Genomic DNA, 20,055 nt, shown 5'->3' on the forward strand with positions numbered 1-20,055 from the left:
CTGGGCGAGCCCGCTGCGCATTGCGCACTGCGGCGGGCACGGGAGCCACGCTCCAACCTGCGGGCTGCCCAGCGCTGGCCCGCGCCCTGCTCCGCGCTCCGCGCCAGGTTTCCGCGCTCACCGCCCCGCGCGGGAGAGCCCGCTGGTGGGGAGCCTGGGGGAGCGGGGTCCCCATTATCCCTGGAGCATTCTGCCCCTTGGCGCATCTTTTCGGGGGCGTCTGTGCCCGGGGAGCGGGGAGCGTGCTCCTGGCTCTGGGCCGGCCAGGATGGCATTTTGCAAGAGGCCTCACCTCGCTGGCTTTCCATTGCTGCAAGCTCAGGAAGCAGAGTTTGTTCTGGGCGCTTAAGTGGCCTCAAGTTCTCCCAGGCCTGACACCCCAGTTTGCAGCTAGGAGCATCTCTCTCCTGGAAAGAGAGATTTCAGTCCAGAGCTGCAATTTCCAACCTTTGTGGCCCAGCCAGTGCGCCTCCGGAATTGTTAAAGCATGTGATACCTATTTATTTAGCCAGGGGCATTGCCAAATTAAAAAAAAAAAAATGACAACAGGCCACACAGTAGCTGTCCAGTGTGAATAAGCCAAAATTATACTCTTTTTTTTTTCTCACATCAGCTACAAGATATATTTTTATTTGTGCTTCAGAGTTTTATTCTTAATTAAATTTTGTTATTGATTAAAGTATTATATGTGTACATATCTTCCCATTGCCTTCCCCACCCCATTCCCATACATGCCCTCACCCTCCCAGAGTCTTGAGTCTTATATGCATGCATACAAATTCTCTGATTGATCTCTTATCTCCCTCCCCCCCAACCTTCCCGCTGTAATTTGACAGTCTGTTTGATGCTTTACTGCCTCTGTGTCTATGTTTTTGTTCATCAGGTTATAATGTTCTTTATTATCCACAAATGAGTGAGATCATGTGGTATTTTTCTTTCATTGACTGGCTTATTTCACTTAGCATAATGCTCTCCAGTTCCATCCACGCTGCTGCAAATGGTAAGAATTCCTTCTTTTTTATAGCAGTGTAGTATTCCATTGCATGCCTCAGAATTTTAGTAGTTAGTTTATAGATGCCATGAGAGGGAAAACGTTGAAAATCGCTGGACCAGAGCCCATTTGCCGTGGGAGATGCTCTTGATGACCTCAGGACCAAAGGCTAACTCGCCTCTCTCCCAGGGTGCTGAGGTGTGTGAAGGCTCTTAGGAAAGCTGTCTGCTTACGGAGGACATCGATCTTCATTGTGCCCCAGAACCTTCCTCCCTTTAAAATAAATCCCACCCGAAAGGAAATCTCAGGAGGGGTTTTCTTCGCCACTTTACTTCCAAAGCATTGGACAGTGCCTCGTAGTCAGTAGGAAGGCGGTCAGTGAATACTTGGTGAATGAATGAAATACAAGCACACACCCTTGAGGAAACTGATTGGGCTGGAAACACCAGTGAATGCTCCTTGCCTTTCCTGGTAGGGAAGCAACCAAACACTTACTGGGCAGCGCTCTTTGCCAAGTCTTCTAGGCTTTGGCAGGCCAGTGGGGAGCAGCGGAGGCTGGCAAACATACGTTGTTCAAGGAGAGAAAAGGAAAAGGGGATTGGGGGGGGGGCGCAGATAAAGGATCCCTTAGTTCAAGCCCTCAACCCTGAATTTCAGCGGTGAGTCATCCCCCCCATTGGCTTCCCACCCCCCCACATCTCACTGAAAGCACATCCAATAAGCAATAATGAGTGCATAAAGAAGGCACTGTTGCCAAAACCGGTTTGGCTCAGTGGATAGAGTGTCAGCCTGTGGACTGAGGGATCCCAGGTTTGATTTTGGTCAAGGGCAGTACCTTGGTTGGGAGCACATCCCCAGTGTGGGGTGTGCAGAAGGCAGGTGATTCATGTTTCTGACTATCTCTCTCCCTTCCTCTCTGTAAAAAAATCAATAAAATATATTTTTTTAGAAGAAGAAAAAGGAGGAGGAGGAGGAGGAGGAGGAGGAGGAGGAGGAGGAGGAGGAGGCACTGTTAAGCATTTGCTGATGGTTAGCATGATTTGCTCAAGGTCACACAGGGCAAGCCTCGGCCCCAGCTCCTTTGAACACACATCTCTCCATCACCTTTCTGGGCCTGGACCACCCCGGGCACTGGGATGCCACAGGGCCTGGCTCCCAGCTCTCTAGGATGAAGCGTCCCAGGCAGAGTCACCGCCATGAGGGGGACGTCCCTTTGGGGAGCCCAGGTGATGGACTCCCAGACTGCTTGCTCTGAGAAAGGGTTTCTGCAGTCTGCTCCTGACAGAGGCTGGGCTGGGGGTTCTCTGGGGCTGAGAGCGGTGGGCAAAGCTGGATGCACGTGTCACCTCTCTGGCCTCAGCCTTCACCACCAGACTCATCCAGGTCACCCTCCCGCACCCTCTCCAGGTGCCGCTGCCCGGGTAGCCTGGCACCTTCTTTTCCTCCAGAGTGTCTGCTAAAATCCGGAGAACGGAGTTTACCCGCGGAAACGCCGAGCCCCTCCCACGGAGCATGCGCGGACAGCAGCTCTGGTCCTCGGGCTCCGGGCCGGGCGCCGGGCTGCGGCGGGCGGGGGAGCGGAGCGGTGCCTGGCGCGGCCGCTCGGCGCCTGCGCATCCAGCCCTGCGCCCCCAGCGCGTCTATGGGGCTCCCCCTCCGCAGCGGCCACTCACCCCAGCGCTAGCCGCGGGCTGGGAGGCGCGATCCCAGCGGGATCCGAGCAGCCGGAGCTGCGGAGCGGAGAGAGCGCGGCTGCACCGCCGAGACGCCTGAAGCTTTTGCTCCAGTTCGGTGTCTATAGAGACAGGACTGCCGAGGGTGGCCGTTTTCGTTAAGTCACCGTCCGCAGCGCCCTAACTGTGAGTGGGAACCGCGATCCCCGCCGCCTTTCTGCTGTCAGCGCGGCCGGGGGGCTCGGAGGCGCCGGGGCTGCTGGCCCCGCGGGGCTGCGCGCAGGGGCGTCTGCGGCGCGGACAGCGGCTCTGGCGGCCGGGGCACCGTTAGTCCGAGGGGGCCGTCTTGGAACGGTGGGGTGGGGGCAGCGGGTGTTTTGGAGGGGTGTCTTGGGCTAGATTTGAGAAAGGTGACACGGTGGTGCTTTGATTTTTTAGTGTAAGCCTGTCGGTAGTAGGATCTCCAGAGCCGGGGTGTAAGGGGCGGATGGACCGATGGTGAAGTTTCCCGGGCGCCGCTGAAAGTACGGAGCGGGGGCAGTCAGTACCCTGTCCTTCGTGGGGCGGGTGCACCCTTTTCCGGGCCGAGGGAGAGCGTGGAGGTGTTCGCCGAGGCAAACTCGGCGGGCGAGGTGCTGCGGGGCTGGGGTGGCTGCCCGGCGGGATGTGCGTGCTCAGAACCGCGCCGCGGGGCGCAACACAACGCATTTCTCTCCGGGTTTGGGGGTTTGAAACCGGTGGCTCGTTTTTTCCTTCTTGGTTTCCCGTGGCGGCGGTGAATGGTCAGGAAAAGGAAAGGCGTCCCACCGCGCAGCCAGCCTCTGTGCCGCAGGGAGTGGGAGGCAGAATGAATGGGGAGTCAGAGCCGCACTCCTCACCGCCTCTGCACCTTGTTCGCCTCGGGGAATGCGGGGATGGGCACCCGGACCCGGACGAGCTGCGTTTGACGGTGTTTCCTTAGAGGAGGAAAGGGGGTTTCGTGGGTTTTGTTGTTGTTGTTGTTAAAATGGATTGTTCCTTCCCAGAAACGGGAGAAGGGAGAAGTCTTTGCAAGGTCAACTCCCCCCCCCCCATCCCCCCACCCCTGGGAGATCGGAGGTGCTGGTGATGGGGGGGGGGGGGGGCCTGCGGGAGGAAAGGCGAGGTCCGTCCCAGTGCTCAGCGCTGCACTGCGCCGATCCTGCCCGGGGAGGTGCCAGGGTGGGCATCCGTTTCTCCAGAGGTGCCCTCCTGCCCATATTTCGGAGACCACGGTGAGATGGCAATACAGTAGGCGTAGAAAACAAGTGCATACTACCTCTGGGTCACGTCCAACTTCAAGACAAGAGGAGCAAGGGAGTTGTATTTCTACATAATCATTTTTTTTATTTTTAAAAATAAATTTGAGGTTGAGACAAATTAAAAGAGAAACTCGTGAAAACCCATTTTATCTCCACTACCATCAGAAGTGCCTGCCTGTGTGAGTGATGGTGGTGGTGGTGGTGGTGGTGGTGGTGGCTGTGGTGGTGCTGTGTGTGGTGGTGTCGTGTGTGTGTGTGTGTGTGTGTGTGTGTGTGTGTGTGTCTGTGTGTGGGGGGGATGTGGCTTCCACATCACTAAACACCTCACCCAAGAGTGCACCCTCATGAAGCTTGTGTGTTTATAACCCCAGAAAATGCTGCACTGACGCCGGCGGGCAGAATGGTGTGAGGCAGGCAGACAGGAGCCCAGCATGGCCAGTGTATGGCCAGCGTGCTGGATTTCCTTGGAAAAAGCAGGTTCCATTTCTGGGACAAAATGACATATTTTTTTTTCCCCCAAAAAGGGGCAGATCATTACAGAGCTCTTTAACCATTTGTCAGTCCAGCTCTTTAGAACCTACTCAAAGGAATTTATAATTTATTTAAGGGTATGAAATTTGAAACAGAAAATTCGAGAATAACATCTCCTTGGGAACCCAAAGTATCAATCAGACTGCCTTCTCTGTCTCTCCCTTCCTCCCTCAGGGTGGAAGAAGCAATCATTTGTCACAGTTGAGCCACACTCCTTGTCATCTGAGAGCTGAGCCAGCCCCAGGAGAGGTGCAGGTGTGCCCACCTTGGTAAATGACTGGTGGAGGAAGAGGGAGAATTTGGTGTTAGCGTTCAGAGGCGTTTAGTCTCGGACACTCTGGGTCACAGGCTGCCAGTTACAGAGGACCACATCTGGCCCAGGCCTTCAGAAGCATCTAGTCCAATCCCCTGGTTTGTGCAGATGAGGAATGGAGGCACAGAGCCACAAGCTAGGGAAAATTCAATTCACTTCTAGCCTGTGGGACAAACAACTAAAAAGTAGTGTTGAATGGGACTGATCCCTTCTCTCTGGGCCTTTAACATCCTCGGTGACATTGCTGAAATCATCCAATAAGTACTTATTTGCTCCCAAAACATCTTTCGAAAAGGTTCCATGGGTTTCTTTTCACACCATAGCACTCCTCTGCCTCTGCATATTGCTAGGTCTCTCTTCTATTGCCCCTCACCTCTACTAGATGCATCTCTTTATTTATTTTTTTAAATATTTTTATTGATTTTTTTTTTACAGAGAGGAAGGGAGAGTGATAGAGAGCTAGAAACATCTATGAGAGAGAAACACTGACCAGCCGCCTCCTGCACACACACACACACACACACACACACACACACACCCCCCCCCTTGGATGTGCTCACAACCAAGGCACATGCCCCTCCCCCACCACTGGGGCCAAACCCAGGACCCCTCAGTCCACAGGCGAACGCTCTATCCACTGAGCCAAACCAGTTAGGGCTAGATGCATCTCTTTAGATGTTTAGTCTGGCTTCCTGGCCTCCTCTGCACCACAGTCAATTTATTTTATTTTAATTTTTTTCATCTTTGGAGGTTTTAGAGAGAACTGGCAAACCAGTTAGATCTCCAATTCCTGTCTGAGAACTGCCCAGCCCCATCTCCATCCCTACCCTGCAGCGTTTCCAGAATTCTCCAGGGCGTCCTGCCTTCAGAGACACTGCAGGCCATGCCCATTCTGCCTTCCTGCCTCTCCTAAGCTGCTGCAGCTTCAGGCACGGAGACACTGGGGGGTGAGGAAGCTGCAGACACACACACCGTGCTCTGCCAGCTCTCCTCTGCCTCCTAGAAGGCAGAACCCCAATCCAAGATGCCTGTCTCTGGCTTCCTGGCACCCCTCCAGGAGAAGCCACCTTCAGAAAAGTTGGGGGGTGGGGGGAAAGGAGACCTGAGAGAAGAACGCCTGACTGCTTCACCCTGACCAGGCCCACAGAGGCCAGCAGTGCAGCTTCCAAAACCTTCCAAGCCTTTCAAGGGCGCGCACAGGTCTTCAGCACGGCCGTCTCTGTCTGGCTGGACGAGGGCTGCAGCACTGGCAATCAGACCCGCCTGCGTGAGCTCCTTCTCTCTCCTCCTTTCCTCGCACTTGCTTTCTCTATTTCTCCCTTTCTTTTTTCTTTCTAAATATACTTGTATTGATTATTGTTTTTACAGAGAGGAAGGGAGAGAGATAGAGAGTTAGAAACACCGACCAGCTGCCTCCTGCACATCCCCTACCATGGATGTGGCCAAAACCAAAGTACATGCCCTTGACCGGAATTGAAACTGGGAATCCTTCAATCTGCAGGCCAATGCTCTGTCCACTGAGCCAAACCAGTTAGGGCTTTCTTCCTTTCTTCCAAAAAATTTTTCTTGAGTGTCTATATAATAACATTCTTGCCGAAACCGGTTTGACTCAGTGGATGGAGCGTCGGCCTGAGGACTGAAAGGTCCCAGGTTCAGTTCCCGTCAAGGCATGCGCCTTGGTTGCAGGTGCATCCCCAGTCGGGGGTGTTTGGGAGGTAGCTGATCGATGTTTCTCTCTCATCTAGCTTTCTATCTCTCTCCCTTCCTCTCTGTAAAAGATCAATAAAACATAATAAATAAATAAATAAATAAATAAATAAATAAATAAATAACATTCTAGTCAGTTTTAAAAGAATCCAGGTCTTCCCGTTCCTTCTTCCGAAATGCAATCTCTCAGGCACTCAGAAAGATAACCCAAACTAACCACAAATGTCCCCTGGTGGGAAATGCCAGGAATGCTTGCCTAAAAAAGCTGAGGCTTTAGGGAAGGCCAGTGGAAGACAGAGTCCCAGTCTCTCCTTTGAGAGAGTGGCCAATCCCCATGGAAGGTGTTGAGGAAGCAAGGTGATGCCTTCTCAGCACACTCACCAATTAGCAGGCGAATTCCACCCCTCCCGTCTTGGCACACCCTGACTGAACTGGACTGAGCTCGCTCCTGGATAGTCTGTTCCTAACAAAGGCTTGTGTCAGATGACACCTGGTCTCGCTCTCCCATTCTGAAAACAGGCATTCCAGGATTTTTCTGAACATCAGGTCACCTCTGCAGACTGCAGAGACTTGTAGTTGCCAAGTGCTCTGCTTTGTCTCGCGAGGCTATGAATCCCATAGATGAATCCCAGGATAATGTGATTAGAAATGCTGTCCTGGGCAAGCTATAGGTTTTCTATTGGGTTGCATATAGTTATGGATTCCAAAAATTGCTGAGGAGCTCTGTGGGAAGTTTAACATCAATATCAAATGCACAGTTTACTAATTCATAAGAGCAGCATATTTTATGTCATTCCAAAGGTCTTTTTCTTTATGTTGAAAGATTTCTATGCTCCTAAGATTTGTGATTATTTAGGAAGATAAGAACATTCTTTTAGAAGGAATCACATTCAATTAATCGAACGTTGAAATTGACAGTGTCCATTTCAGTTATATTTAGATGTAAACATTATATTTCATAAAATATCAATTGATACAGAGATAAATTAATAAGTGATTGGTATTCCTACTATTCCAGTGGTTAACTCATATAATAGAGTATATGAACTGGAAGGGAACCATATAAGTTACCGTATAAGTTACCACTGTATTTTTATGTATCCTTCCAATACATAAAAATACAGAATATTAAGGAACATTTTTATCTTAAAGATATAGCTACAGTATGAAAGAGCTATCCACAAGGGCAGATATTTTAATGACCTTTTTTACATCTCTATGATGGCTTTTATAGTAGATACTCTATATTTAATTGTCAATTAAATATTTGTTCTAACAAGAATCAGTTGTATGTACCTTGTTAATTATATCAAGAAATTAAATCTTTGACTAGAAATCTGTGAACAATTAACATTGCTATAAATGTCTTTATGTTACTTAACAGGAAAGAAAAGCTACACTAAAGAAGATTTTATAATTCATTTCCAGTAAAAATATAAAGTACCTTTAAGAATGCTTTTTAATCTACTCATATGAGTATCCTCCTTTTCATCTCTAAGTAAAATCATAATTGTTTTTTACCTATTTTCAAAAACTGTTATTAATAATTCAAAGAAGTGATGTAATCCTAGCCTATGGCAGCTATGTGTACCACTCATTTAGATGATAGGTCTCTTGAGTTATAGAATTATTTTAACATGTTCACACAGTGAAGGGACCATCACATTGCATTTCTCGTTTACAGTTGGTTTCTAAAGATAACTTGTGCTCGCTTAAGTGAATCAAAATAGTTTGAGTTGCTCACAGCTTGAATCATTGAGAAGTTCACAGATGGGAATGTTGGGGGTGCTTTAGAAGCTACTTAATGAATGAAACAGAAATGGAATAGCAAATTACTGAAGAATCCTCCAAGAGGTTTGACACTTTAATAATAAGGTGCCTGTGAATGCGTTAAAGAGATGTTCTATACTCTGATCAGGTAACGTAAAGCATGCAAGCCAGATAATTTATAATTCTTCTGCCTTCTCTGGATATCTCAACTGCCTTACTTCCCTGTATTTCTTACAAAGATGACCTACTGTATAACCACCAATTGTTTATTTTTTTAGAATACAGTGCACTGTATTTCTAACCATTTGTTGGATCATTTTTTGGTGAACAAGCTATTTCCTTTTGTTCTAAATTACAACTAAGTCTTGGAATACTCTCATTCACCAAATGGCCTTCAAGCTCAATATAGCTAATAATAATTGGTGAACTTTTTATAGAAAGTAGGTCTCTCTTAATTAACAAAGATTTCATTTTTATGAAGTAGTACTCATTAAAGGGAGAATGTACACAAATCAGTTAAATTTGCCTACAGTTATTATAGATCTATTAAATGAATCCTATTTTTTTTCATTCTTGCTCATATAGCAACTTTCTGAAAATAGAAATCTATCACTTTAAATGTATTGTACTTTTTTATCCTTTCATTGGATCTTGTTTATTATCTCTTAAGCTCTGAAAGACTATGAACTTTTGAGGAGCTGAATGTAAACAGGTTTTTTGCAAATCATTAACATGTTAAATGTGCTTTGGAGCCTGGATGAATTTTCTCTAATTCACACAAGTAGGCCCTGATATTTCTGCTCTTTCATATTTCACGATGTTCAGGGCAGTTGAAAGTTTCTTAAAATAGTAGACTCTGGTGGTACAGGAATCTGTGGTGTTTTATATTTTGCATTCATCTTATTTATTTATGATTAGTGAGTTTATTTCTGAAATGCTATCTTGAATTATTAGTGAAATGCCCCACTGGAGGCCCATTAAGCATTATTAATAAATTTGACATGCTTATTAATATAATATTTTATTTTTAATGTACCAAAAGACCGTACAAGTCTGACTCAATTAGCAACTTCTTCTTGATGGAATTGCTTGGTATTTGATACTGTAAGTTAATGGAACGCTATTAATTTTGTTTATTGCAGAAGTTCAAGTGTTTTTTAAATGTATACATAAGGTACTTTCTTGCTCATGAAACATTTTATAAAAAAATAAGTTTAAATTCTATACAAGATTGTTTTTCTTTTAAATACTTATAAAGATATTTTTCCTCAGAATGAGATGAAAACTATTTAATGTTTCCTCATTTTTTATTTATAAATGGAAAAATTCCTCAGCCTTCACCAATGTTTCAACTGGCTCAGAAGAAATGAGAGGAAATGTAAATGAGAATTTTCAAGCAAGATGTCTATATTTATAAAAAGCTAAGTGACCGTCCAATTGTCCGACCATCTGACCATCTAGTACATATGACACACATTGACCACCAAGGGCAGACACTCAACACAGGAGCTGCTGAGCTGTAGTGACTTGGCAGCAGTGGTTCTTGGGTAACACATCCCAGAACCAGAGAGGAGAGAGCCCTATTCCTCATGGGGGCCCGTGCAATTCCACCTTGGGCCTTGGGTTATGTTGTTGCTGGGGTACTGTCGGCCCCAAATTTGGTTTACTGCTGAGCTGTGGTGACTTGGTAGAGGCAGTTCTTGGGTAACTTATCCTGAAACCAAAAAGGTTAATTTCCTTCCAATGTGCATGAATCCATTTACTGGGCCATTAGTACTTAGATAAAAATCGCCAGTTCCACTGTTTATTAGTTTTATGATCTTGAATAATTGTTTAAGCTCTCAACCTCAGTTTTCATTTAAAATAGTAGTTCACAGAATTCTTGAAAAGAAAAGACTATCTATGTAAAAAAAAAACACCACACACACCCACCACATAATGCCTTATTACTAAAAATGCACAATAAATGATAGTTATTATCATCCCTTTCATGAGAAATCAAGGGTTCATAAACCATGTTAGTCTCTGAATAGTAGTAATCCCATTCATGGTGGAACCTCTGAATAAGAAATTAAGCTATTAAAAACATTTAACAGGTAATAGTGCTTAACCTACAAAATAAATAACTATGGAATATATGTGCCAAACACTGTGCAGTTATTGTAGAATCAACATTAAGATACCACTGGAGCCATCAAGGAATTTATACCTAATGAAAAAGACAGATAAATGAATTCCAATATGTCAAGTGAAGTAAAAAGGTGGTATCGATACATACAGGAAAGAATCTATAGAAGAAATTCCTGAACTATATAGTGGAAAGTACAGAAAACTGGGAGTCATTAAATGTGTTTTAGACATCACAACTGTGTTGTAGTCATCTTAAGTGTGAAGTCCTAGAAAAATTACTTTTATGAATTTAGTTTCCTTGTATAAAAATAAATGTGAAATTACTCTAGTTAGCAGTTATAAAATTGAGATGACTTTGAACATATTCTGTAGATTATATAGCAACATAATGGTAAAAATTATTTTAAAAAATATATTTTTATTGATTTCAGAGAGAAAGGGAGAGGGAGAGAAAGATAGAAATATCAATGAAGAGAGAATCATTGATCAGCTGCCTCCTGCACATCCCACCCCTGGGATCGAGCCTCCAGCCCAGGCATTTGAACTGATACCTCCTGGTTCACAGGTCAATGCTCAACCACTGAACCATGCATCCTGGGCAGTAACAAATATATTATTATCACAACTGTAGAATTTTAGTTTATCTTTTATAAAAAATTAAAAAATTAAAAAAACAAACAAAAAAAACTAGAGGCCTGAAGCACGAAAATTCGTGCAACAATGGGCCTTCCTTTCTCTGGCTGCTAGCATCACCTTCCCTCTGGTGGAAGATGTATTTCTGCCATCACTCTGGCTTGGAGCCACCTTCCCACGCTGCCCAGAGGCCTGGAGCTACTGGGGCGGTCCCACCCAACTCTGGGCCATTCAGCACCTGTGTATGCAAATTAGCCCACCATCTTTGTTGTATTAGTTTGCATACTCACTTCTGACTGGTTGATGGACATCACGAAGGTATGGTCAATTTGCATCTTTCTCTTTTATTAGTATAGATTTAAGACTCAAAGTACTGATCTTGTGCAAATTATTGCATCAAGGTTATATCTGCATCTTCATCACTTAGTTCAAAATTGAACTACTGATAAAGGAGAGATTGAATTGGATCTAAGTGGAAATATATGTTTAAATTAGATTGAACTTTTTAATACCTAGAAAAAATTGACCTGAAAATAGATAGATCAGCCCAATTTATCGTCCTGGGGTGGGGCCAGGAAACACAGTAGATAATATTTGAAGCAGTAGTTAAAGAATAAAGCTATGTAGCCAATGCATCAATAAACTGGTTATAAAAAGAGCTGTGCAAAGTGGCATATGATTTGTTAATAAAACAAGAGCTCTTGGCAAAGGAGAAACTGGAAAAGGATGACATTCTTCCACAGAGGTGCTCAGTAGATGACAGGTACACAGGAGTTTTATATCATTCATCTTTGGCTCTTAGCCAATATCAGATTCATCTGAATATTGTAAGTTATCTCTGGCTAAGTCGTGAGAGCAAGGAAATGAAAACAGAGATCATTTGTTTTTGTAACAATATTAACTAGAAACGTAAAGAACTTAAAATGTATAGGGCACTATCATGTATGTTTACACACAGTTCCTCATTGAGTCCCCATGACAGCTCTACAAGTAAGGATGCTTCATTTTGTGACTAAGTAGCGGTGTCTCAGAAAGTAACTTATTCAAGGTCACACTTTTATTAACTGAAAAGGTGTCATTTAAACCCAAGATTTGCCCAGCTTGCATGGCTCAGTGGTTCAGTGTCAACCTATAAGTCAGGAGGTCATGGTTTGATTCCCAGTCAGGGCACATGGCCTGGGTTGTGGGCTCAATCCCCAGTGTGGGGCGTGCAGGAGACAGCCAGTCAATGATTATCTCTCATCATTGATGTTTCTATCCCTCTCACCTTCTCCTTTCCTCTCTAAAATCAGTAAAGATATATTAAGAAAGTAAACAAAAAATAAACCCAAGACTCTTCTTAACTATGGGAAGCATGCTCATTCGAAGAGAATTATATACTAGAAATGATCTCCCACGCACCCATCACCCAGCTATAACTATTATTAAGGTCACTTTTCTTCCCCCTCCAGTAGGTTAGTTTGAACAAAATAAGACATTATATTGATATTATTTCATTTACAAATATTTAAGTATATATCTACAAGGACTCTTTAAAACATGTCCACAATACTGTTACACCCCCAAAAAAAAAAATAAAAAGTAAATTAATTTCATCAACTATTTGGCCAGTGTTCAAATCTCATAAGAATTGTTATAGTTTATTTAAATCAGGCTCCAAATAAGGTCTTACATATCCCAGTTAACTAATAGAGAGCAGCCTGTTTTATACCAGATATTTATACAATACCTATTTCTCTCTAGAAAGAAGTATGGTATGGGTAAAAGAGACTGGCTTCAGAGATGAGTGTAATCACTCTGAAAAAGTTATTTAACTGTTGTAAAATGGAAATTATATTCCTGAGATTAATTGTAAGGATTAATAACGTAATGTCTATGAAAGTGCTTAGCACAGTCTCTGGCATGTATAAGGTCTTCAATGAATGTTAATTTCCCTTCCTAAAAAAAAAAAAAATTCAAATGGAATAAAAGGGACTAACAGGCCAAGAAGCTTGAGGAAACTTCTTGGAGTACTTTGGCTACTGATCCCTTGAGATCTCTCCCATTTTGTTTCTGGATGGAAATTTGACCACAATTGTGCCAAAGTGGCTAATGGCTCTGAATCCTTTCCCCTGCATGTTTATATCTCTGTATAGTTTCCTCACATGAAAAGGAAGTATATTTGTAACTTTAATATGATCTAAAATTCAGAAAAAATGACATTATTGTAAAATATTTTTAACTTTATATCAATTAAAAAGAATACAAAAATTTAAGTATGATAGGCTATCAGAGGTTAATATAATGTTGCAAAGGTCGTAATTTAAAAAACAACAAATAAAGGCAATTAATCTGATTCAGATTTGAGTTTGTTTTTTGTTCACATGAACTTGGCAGGTCATTTAATTCCTCGTGTCTCAGTTTCTCATGGTATAAAATAGAAGTTCTGAATAAGGCAATCTAAATAATCTAAAGATTAGACATCATCAAAATGGGAAAAGTGAAATAAAACTGGACTATAAATCCGAACCAAATTTGAATTCTAACTCCACCACTTAATTGCTGTGTGGCCTTAGGCAAATAATTTAATCTTTCTGAGCCTCAGTTTCTTCATTTAAGTGTGAATTTAACCTGTCTCACAAAATTATTGCAAATCCTAGAGATAATATATATTAAAGGCCCAGCAGAATCTTCACGTTGAACTGCCACTCAATTTTTAATAATGAAATAGTATTTGTTATTCTCAAAGAGCTTTTAATTTAAGTTGAGAAATTAAATGAATTCATAATCAAGAAGTATACAGCTGAATATAGCTTATGTGCTAGCTCCTAAATTGGCTACATCTAAAACCATTTGTGGAGGTAAATGGGTACTCTTTCCAGAACATGAATGTTTGAATTAAAAACATTTATTTATAAAGGTTCCTAGCACATTGACAGTGACATAATGTTCTTGTACTGCTTGTGCTTGCTTATTTACAAAATTAGGGGCCCAGTGCACAAATTTGTACACCTTGAAATGAACTGTGTCCATCCTCCACGCCTCCACCGGGGCCCTCCTGCTGCAGCCCCAGTCCCCTTTCTGCCAGCAGCTCCCGCTCCCATGCGCTGATGGCACCAATCCCACTTGCACCTGTTGACGGTGCAGAGTGATTGGGGCTGGCGCCAGCAGTGGGTGCAAGTGGAACCGGTGCCCCGATTGCCCCTCCGGAACAGGGGGAGGTAGAGAAGCCCTCAGAGGCAATCAGGGCTGGCAGCCACCTCTTGCACTCACTGATGGCGCTGAGCGATTGGGACCGGCACTAGGCACCGGCAGTGGGTGTGAGCAGTGGCTTCAGTGCTGGCTGCAGGTATGGGAGCACCGGGTGGGACCACTGTGCATGGGAGTAAAGAATTTTCAGTAACCACCAGAAGCTCGCCCTGATGACAGTGATGGGTACCCCGCTTTGGTCTGGCACCTCAGCTCACCTGCTCCACCATCCTGCCGCAGCTGATGCCCACCATATTCCACACAAGCCCCCTGGTGGTCAGCACACGTCATAGTGGCCAGTTGTTTGGTTGTTTCACCATTCAGCCTATTTGCATATTAGCCCTTTATTATTATAGCATGTAAAGAGACCAGCTTCTTCTATGTTCCATGGGAACCACTTCCTAAAATGCCAACCAGAGGTTGCTGGTAAGAAGTACTCTGATTTTTATAATGGGGTCTATAAGGCTATACATCTGTGAATGAAAACTCACTGGGAGATGTTATAATATAAGGAAGGCTAAAAATTTATACAGTTCTCTAGCTAGTTTCTCTGCGTTGTAGCTATTGTTTCCTATGATAGATAACCAAGAATCACATCATTTCTCTAAATTCAGAGCCAGCCTGGACACATGGTGATTGAGTTTGTCCCATTATAACAGTGATAATATTCCAGTTTTGTGGTTGTCTAGAAGTAGATATAAGGGCAGAATATTTCTTTTTTCATTAAGTGAAGAAGACAGAGATTACTTTGTGTGTGTTTTTTTTGTATGTCTACTTTTGCAAACTCATTTGACAGAACTCTAAGAACTAGAACTAAAGAGGGCTGCTGTTGGCATTTCACGCAATTCATTGAACAATACTCAGTCCTTCAAGTCCCTACTCACACAATAGCTCTTAAATGAGCTTGATTGTGCCTGGCTGGTGTTGTTCAGTGGTTGAGCACCTACCTATGAACCAGGAGGTCATGGTTTGATTCCTGGCCAGGAATTGCAGGCTCAATCACCAGTGAGGGGTGTGCAGGAGGCAGATTCTCTCTTATCATTGTTATTTCTCTCTCCCTCTCCCTTCCTCTCTGAAATCAATAAAAATATATTTTTTTAAAAATGAGCTTGGTTGAAAGCTGGGAATTTGCTCTTAAGTGCATAGTGATATCTTCTAAGTAAAAGAATAATACTCATTGCAGAAAAATTAGAAAGCAATACATAGAAAAAGAATAAAACCGCCTACAATCTGTTACTTATAGGCTATATTTTCCTCTTTTGTAAGCATTGTTTCTAATTGAGACTACTCATTTCTTTAAATTTTATATTCAACTTTTTTCCCCTTAGCATGACCCTTGCAATTAAAACATGTCACAAATGTTATCTTAAGACTTTATACTTCATTGTCTGTACGGACAAGGTTTACCTCACTATTCTCTTTTTATTATACATTTTAACTTTTTAAATAGCACTGAGGAAAATATCTTTGTACCCGTTACTCACTGTCATTTTAAGGGACATCTTTTGTAGAATGAGGAATCCCTTTGAACCTGGGCTGGCTGCTTAGTGGCAGAGGGTGAGATTCTAGAAAATCATAGTCCAAAGGAGTCATAACATTTAGTATTGGGTGGGAAATTGGTCTAAACTACTTAGTAATTTTCAGGGCCGACTTTGTGAGCCAGTGGCTGCATTCCTTCTGGAAGCTCTGAAAAGTCTCTTTTGACTAAAACCTATCTGCAATTGCCTGATATCCCATCACGTCTGTCACTTTGTTTTGGAACAGGAAGTAGGAAAGAGAGCCAAAGCTAGGCTGAGCTCCCAGAACACTGGTTCATACAGTTTTAATGGCATGCTTTGCTTTTATTATCATTATTACTCCTACTACCACTATCATCATCATCCTCTTCATATCATTGCTAGTAGCATATTCCGCATTGGTCTGTGAATTCCTAGAAAGCAGACACAGGGTATGATTAATCTTTGGATCTCTCATAGGTCTAAATGAAGTGGGCCAGGTGTTAAATGACTATTAACGTGATAGTATTTTGACCAAGCAGAATGCCTGCCTAGTATCTTTGTTTTTCAAAACCTGTCATCAAGCACACTGGCCAATAAAATTATATCCAGGATTCTGTGTGGTCCAACATCCTGGACTTTGACACTGCTGGTCTAAAAAAGGAAACTCCTGGATTCTGAACTTTGCATCCATTTTAAGGTCAAATTTAAAAGATTTCTGTACCACAGGCAAGCAGTGTTCATGTGCCAGAGAAAATGCAGCATTTGTGAGCCAATATTTTTACATCAGTAATTATAAGAGCAATGTTTACTAAATTGCACAATCTAATAAAAAGAAGAAAAATTCTACAATAATGTTAAGTCATCAGTTGCTAAATAAATGATACCTTAGAAAGTGACTGGCTGGCCAGACATGCTGCTACAAGGACAATCATGGCTGTAGGATCACACAGACCTGCATTCAAACCCCAACACTGCCGCTCACTATCTGCATGGCTGCAGTTTTTTTTCTAAAAATGAAAATTGTTAGGTCTACCTTTCTTAGTCCTTACAAAGATTAAGTAAGATTATTAATCAGGAATACCTAGATCAGGGCTGGGGATAGAGAGAGTGTACAATAACAGATAGTTATTGTTATTGTTTGCAGTGATATGTGACTAAGGCCCCTAGGTCCTTTCAGGACTTATTCAAATACTAGAGGCCTGGTGCACAACATTCATGCACTAGAGGAGGGTGCCTCAGCCTGGCCTGTGCCCTCTCGCAGTCCCGACCCCTCGGGGGATGCCCACCTGCTGTGGGGGTGGGAGAGGCTTCCGCTGTGCTTGCCAGCCATGAGCCAGCTTCTGGCTGAGTGGTGCTCCCCTATGGGAGCGCACTGATCACCAGGGGGTAGCTCCTGCATTGAGCATCTGCCCTCTGGTGGTCAGTGTGCATCATAGCAACTGGTTGTTCTGCTGTTCAGTTGATTTGCATATTAGCCTTTTATTGTGTAGAATAAATAAAACTCTTAGATTGAACATCTATCTAAGTGACCAGTGGACAGCATATCATACATGCTCAATAAATATGTATTGAATGAACCAAAGAACACCAAAAGGTCCCAATGATGTCTAAGATTTGGAATAGGGAGGTGAGAATTTCTGGCCACAGGAGGATGATATTTCAGGGGCAAAAGGGTTTCCTCCTGTGAGTAATTTCCACTTCTGACAGATTTTACACCCGATGATGTTCAGGAATTCCAAACTTCCACAGTTAACTAGGCACAAAAGGAAAAAGAGGAAGAGGAGCTATTTGAGGTGTACAATATTTGTAAACACTCAGGGCACACCTGTCTTTCTGTGCTAAGGACACTACAGATGCTTTGCTCTGCATTATTTCACTCATTTTTACAAAGACTCAATGAGATAATAATATTTCTACTTTTAGTGATGAAATTGATACAGGAGTTGAGTAATTTGCTTAAAGTAGTGACATTTGTAAGTAATAGCACTAAGATGTAAAACAGATCTGTGCTCTTTCTACTTACTTTACCTTCTTTTTAATATTTATTGTGTCACTTTCACATGAGGTATTGCCTCTGTCTTACCAAATCATTTATTCTTTTAACAAATTCCTATTAAACAGATATCATTTGTCTAGTACTAGATATAGAGGGTGATTTAAATCAGCCATAATCCTTTCCCTCATAGAGATCAGAGTCTAATTAGAGAAACAGATATCAAACAAGTAATCACAATATAGCATAAAATTGTAAACAGGATTAAGTAGCATGGAAGAAAATTCATCAATGCTACAAGAAAATTTTAATGGGAAGACCTATTTTAAGCTGTTTGAAATAATAGATTCCAGGGAAATCCACTGAGGTCTACATTTCCAGCTCACCCTCCTAGGATTGCTGCTAAAACCTGTTTACAGTCTCTGGGCCTTGAGAAGCAGAGGGTGGTTGCTGTATTTCTCTTTGAGGAGAATGAGCTTGGCCCCCAAATGTTAGCATCTCCCATTTTATCCATCACTTGTAAAGCCTCAATAGCGAGGACAACAAAGCCATTTACCAGGTAGATATCAATTTAATTTTAGCATATCCCCAAGAGAAGTCTCTGAGATAACCACACCCTGCTGCATAGCTCACTGGGACAGTTTCCAAACAGAGAAAATATGCAAGCACCTGAGTGTCATGTGCACTTCCCAAACCCTCCATTACTTCCATGTGATACAGACCTGTGGGTCTTTAAACATGTCCAAGTGCCTCCACAATTCCATTAAGTTAAAAATGTTTTATTTATTTACTGACGTATTTATTTAGTACTGACTATGTACTCTGAAGATAGAAGACATTGCTCATGCCCTCTCAGAACTCACATTCCAGCAGTAGAGTCAGATATTGGTAGTCTGTTAAGAACAATCATAGCCCTATCTGGTTTGGCTCAGTGGATAGAGCATCGGCCTGCGGACTGAGGGGTCCCAGGTTCGATTCTGGTGAGGGGCATGTGCCTTGGTTGCGGGCACGTCCCTAGGGGGGGTGTGCAGGAGGCAGCTGATCGATGTTTATCTCTCATTGATGTTTCTAACTCTCTATCCCTCTCCCTTCCTCTGTAAAAAATCAATACAAATATTTTTTTTTTTTTTTAAAGAACAATCATGAAAGAAACCCTTCTAGGCACATAAACCCAAACCTCCACAGAGTGAGGATTGGAGGCGGGATCATTTGGGGGATGCCAAGAGTAGGAATTAGCTAAGCAATGGGAAAAGGGGTGCAGGGAGCAAGGACCAAAGCATACAATAACAGCAAGAAAATACTTTCAAATGCATTGTCTGACATAATGTTTTCAAGGATTAAAGGATCTTGATTGAATAAAATGGAAAGAAGTGTGGATTTTGTAATAAGACTCTGTCACAAAATATTCTGAGTGACATGAATTATTTTATCTGTGAAATTTAGATAATGATACTTATATGACAGATTATCACGGTGTACATGTTATAAATATTACCACACAGATATCAATTGATGCCTAGACTGTAAGGTGGTAGTAATGGTTTTAATAATAGGGCCACTAATACTACCATGGTTAACTTATATTGACATAGCCTCTAATCTTATTTAAGAATGTTTATTTCAGTTCTTCCCTGATGTTGGCCATAATTAAGGACTTGACTGACTTTTGCATATCATTATTGAGCTCCTGAGCAGGTAGATAGGAGAGCTTAAACTTGACCTTTCTTTCAAACAATTTTTGTAGCGACAACCTCTTTGCATTGAGCACATTCATATAATAATTCTAACAGCTATCACTACCAAGAAGAGCTTGTATTTAAAAATTATAGAAAGTTGAGGTATTTCTTTTAAAAATATTAATTCCCCTGCCAAAACCGGTTTGGCTCAGTGGTAGAGTGTCGGTCTGTGGACTGAAGGTCCCGGGTTCGATTCTGGTTAAGGGATTCCGGTAGGGGGTGTGCAAGAGGCAGCTGGTCAATGTTTCTCTCTCATCGACGTTTCTAGCTCTCTATTTCTCTTCCTTCCTCTCTGTAAAAATTCAATAAAATATATTTAAAATTTAAAAAAATATATATTAATTCCCTCTTCAGTACCAGTAGCAAGCCTCGATATAAATAGTGGTAAACGAAACAGGCCACGTTCCTGCCCTTTTGGAAAGAAGTCAGTAAATGACCACATAAACTAATAACTACATCAGCTAAATTCAGATAATTCTATGGCTACAAAGAATATAAGACCACATAATTGAGAGTCATTGGGAGTGTGTTGAAGGAGAGACAAGTTTTAAAAATTTAAACAGGAAAATAA

At 42.7% G+C, this 20,055-nt stretch overlaps 1 protein-coding gene across 2 annotated transcripts in view; it reads left to right on the plus strand.

Moving 5' to 3' along the window:
• Positions 1-2,729: 2,729 nt before the first annotated feature.
• The window catches only part of VSNL1 (visinin like 1), a 62,997-nt gene continuing 45,671 nt past the window's right edge, over positions 2,730-20,055 (plus strand). For both annotated transcript variants that reach the window (XR_004987326.2, XM_036434650.2), the window contains exon 1: positions 2,730-2,850. The gene's annotated coding sequence lies outside the window, so the exon portion shown is untranslated. The remainder of the gene's footprint in view (positions 2,851-20,055) is intronic.

Source organism: Pipistrellus kuhlii, unplaced genomic scaffold (genome assembly GCF_014108245.1).
Source record: "Pipistrellus kuhlii isolate mPipKuh1 unplaced genomic scaffold, mPipKuh1.p scaffold_m20_p_13, whole genome shotgun sequence".
Taxonomy (NCBI): Eukaryota; Metazoa; Chordata; class Mammalia; order Chiroptera; family Vespertilionidae; genus Pipistrellus; species Pipistrellus kuhlii.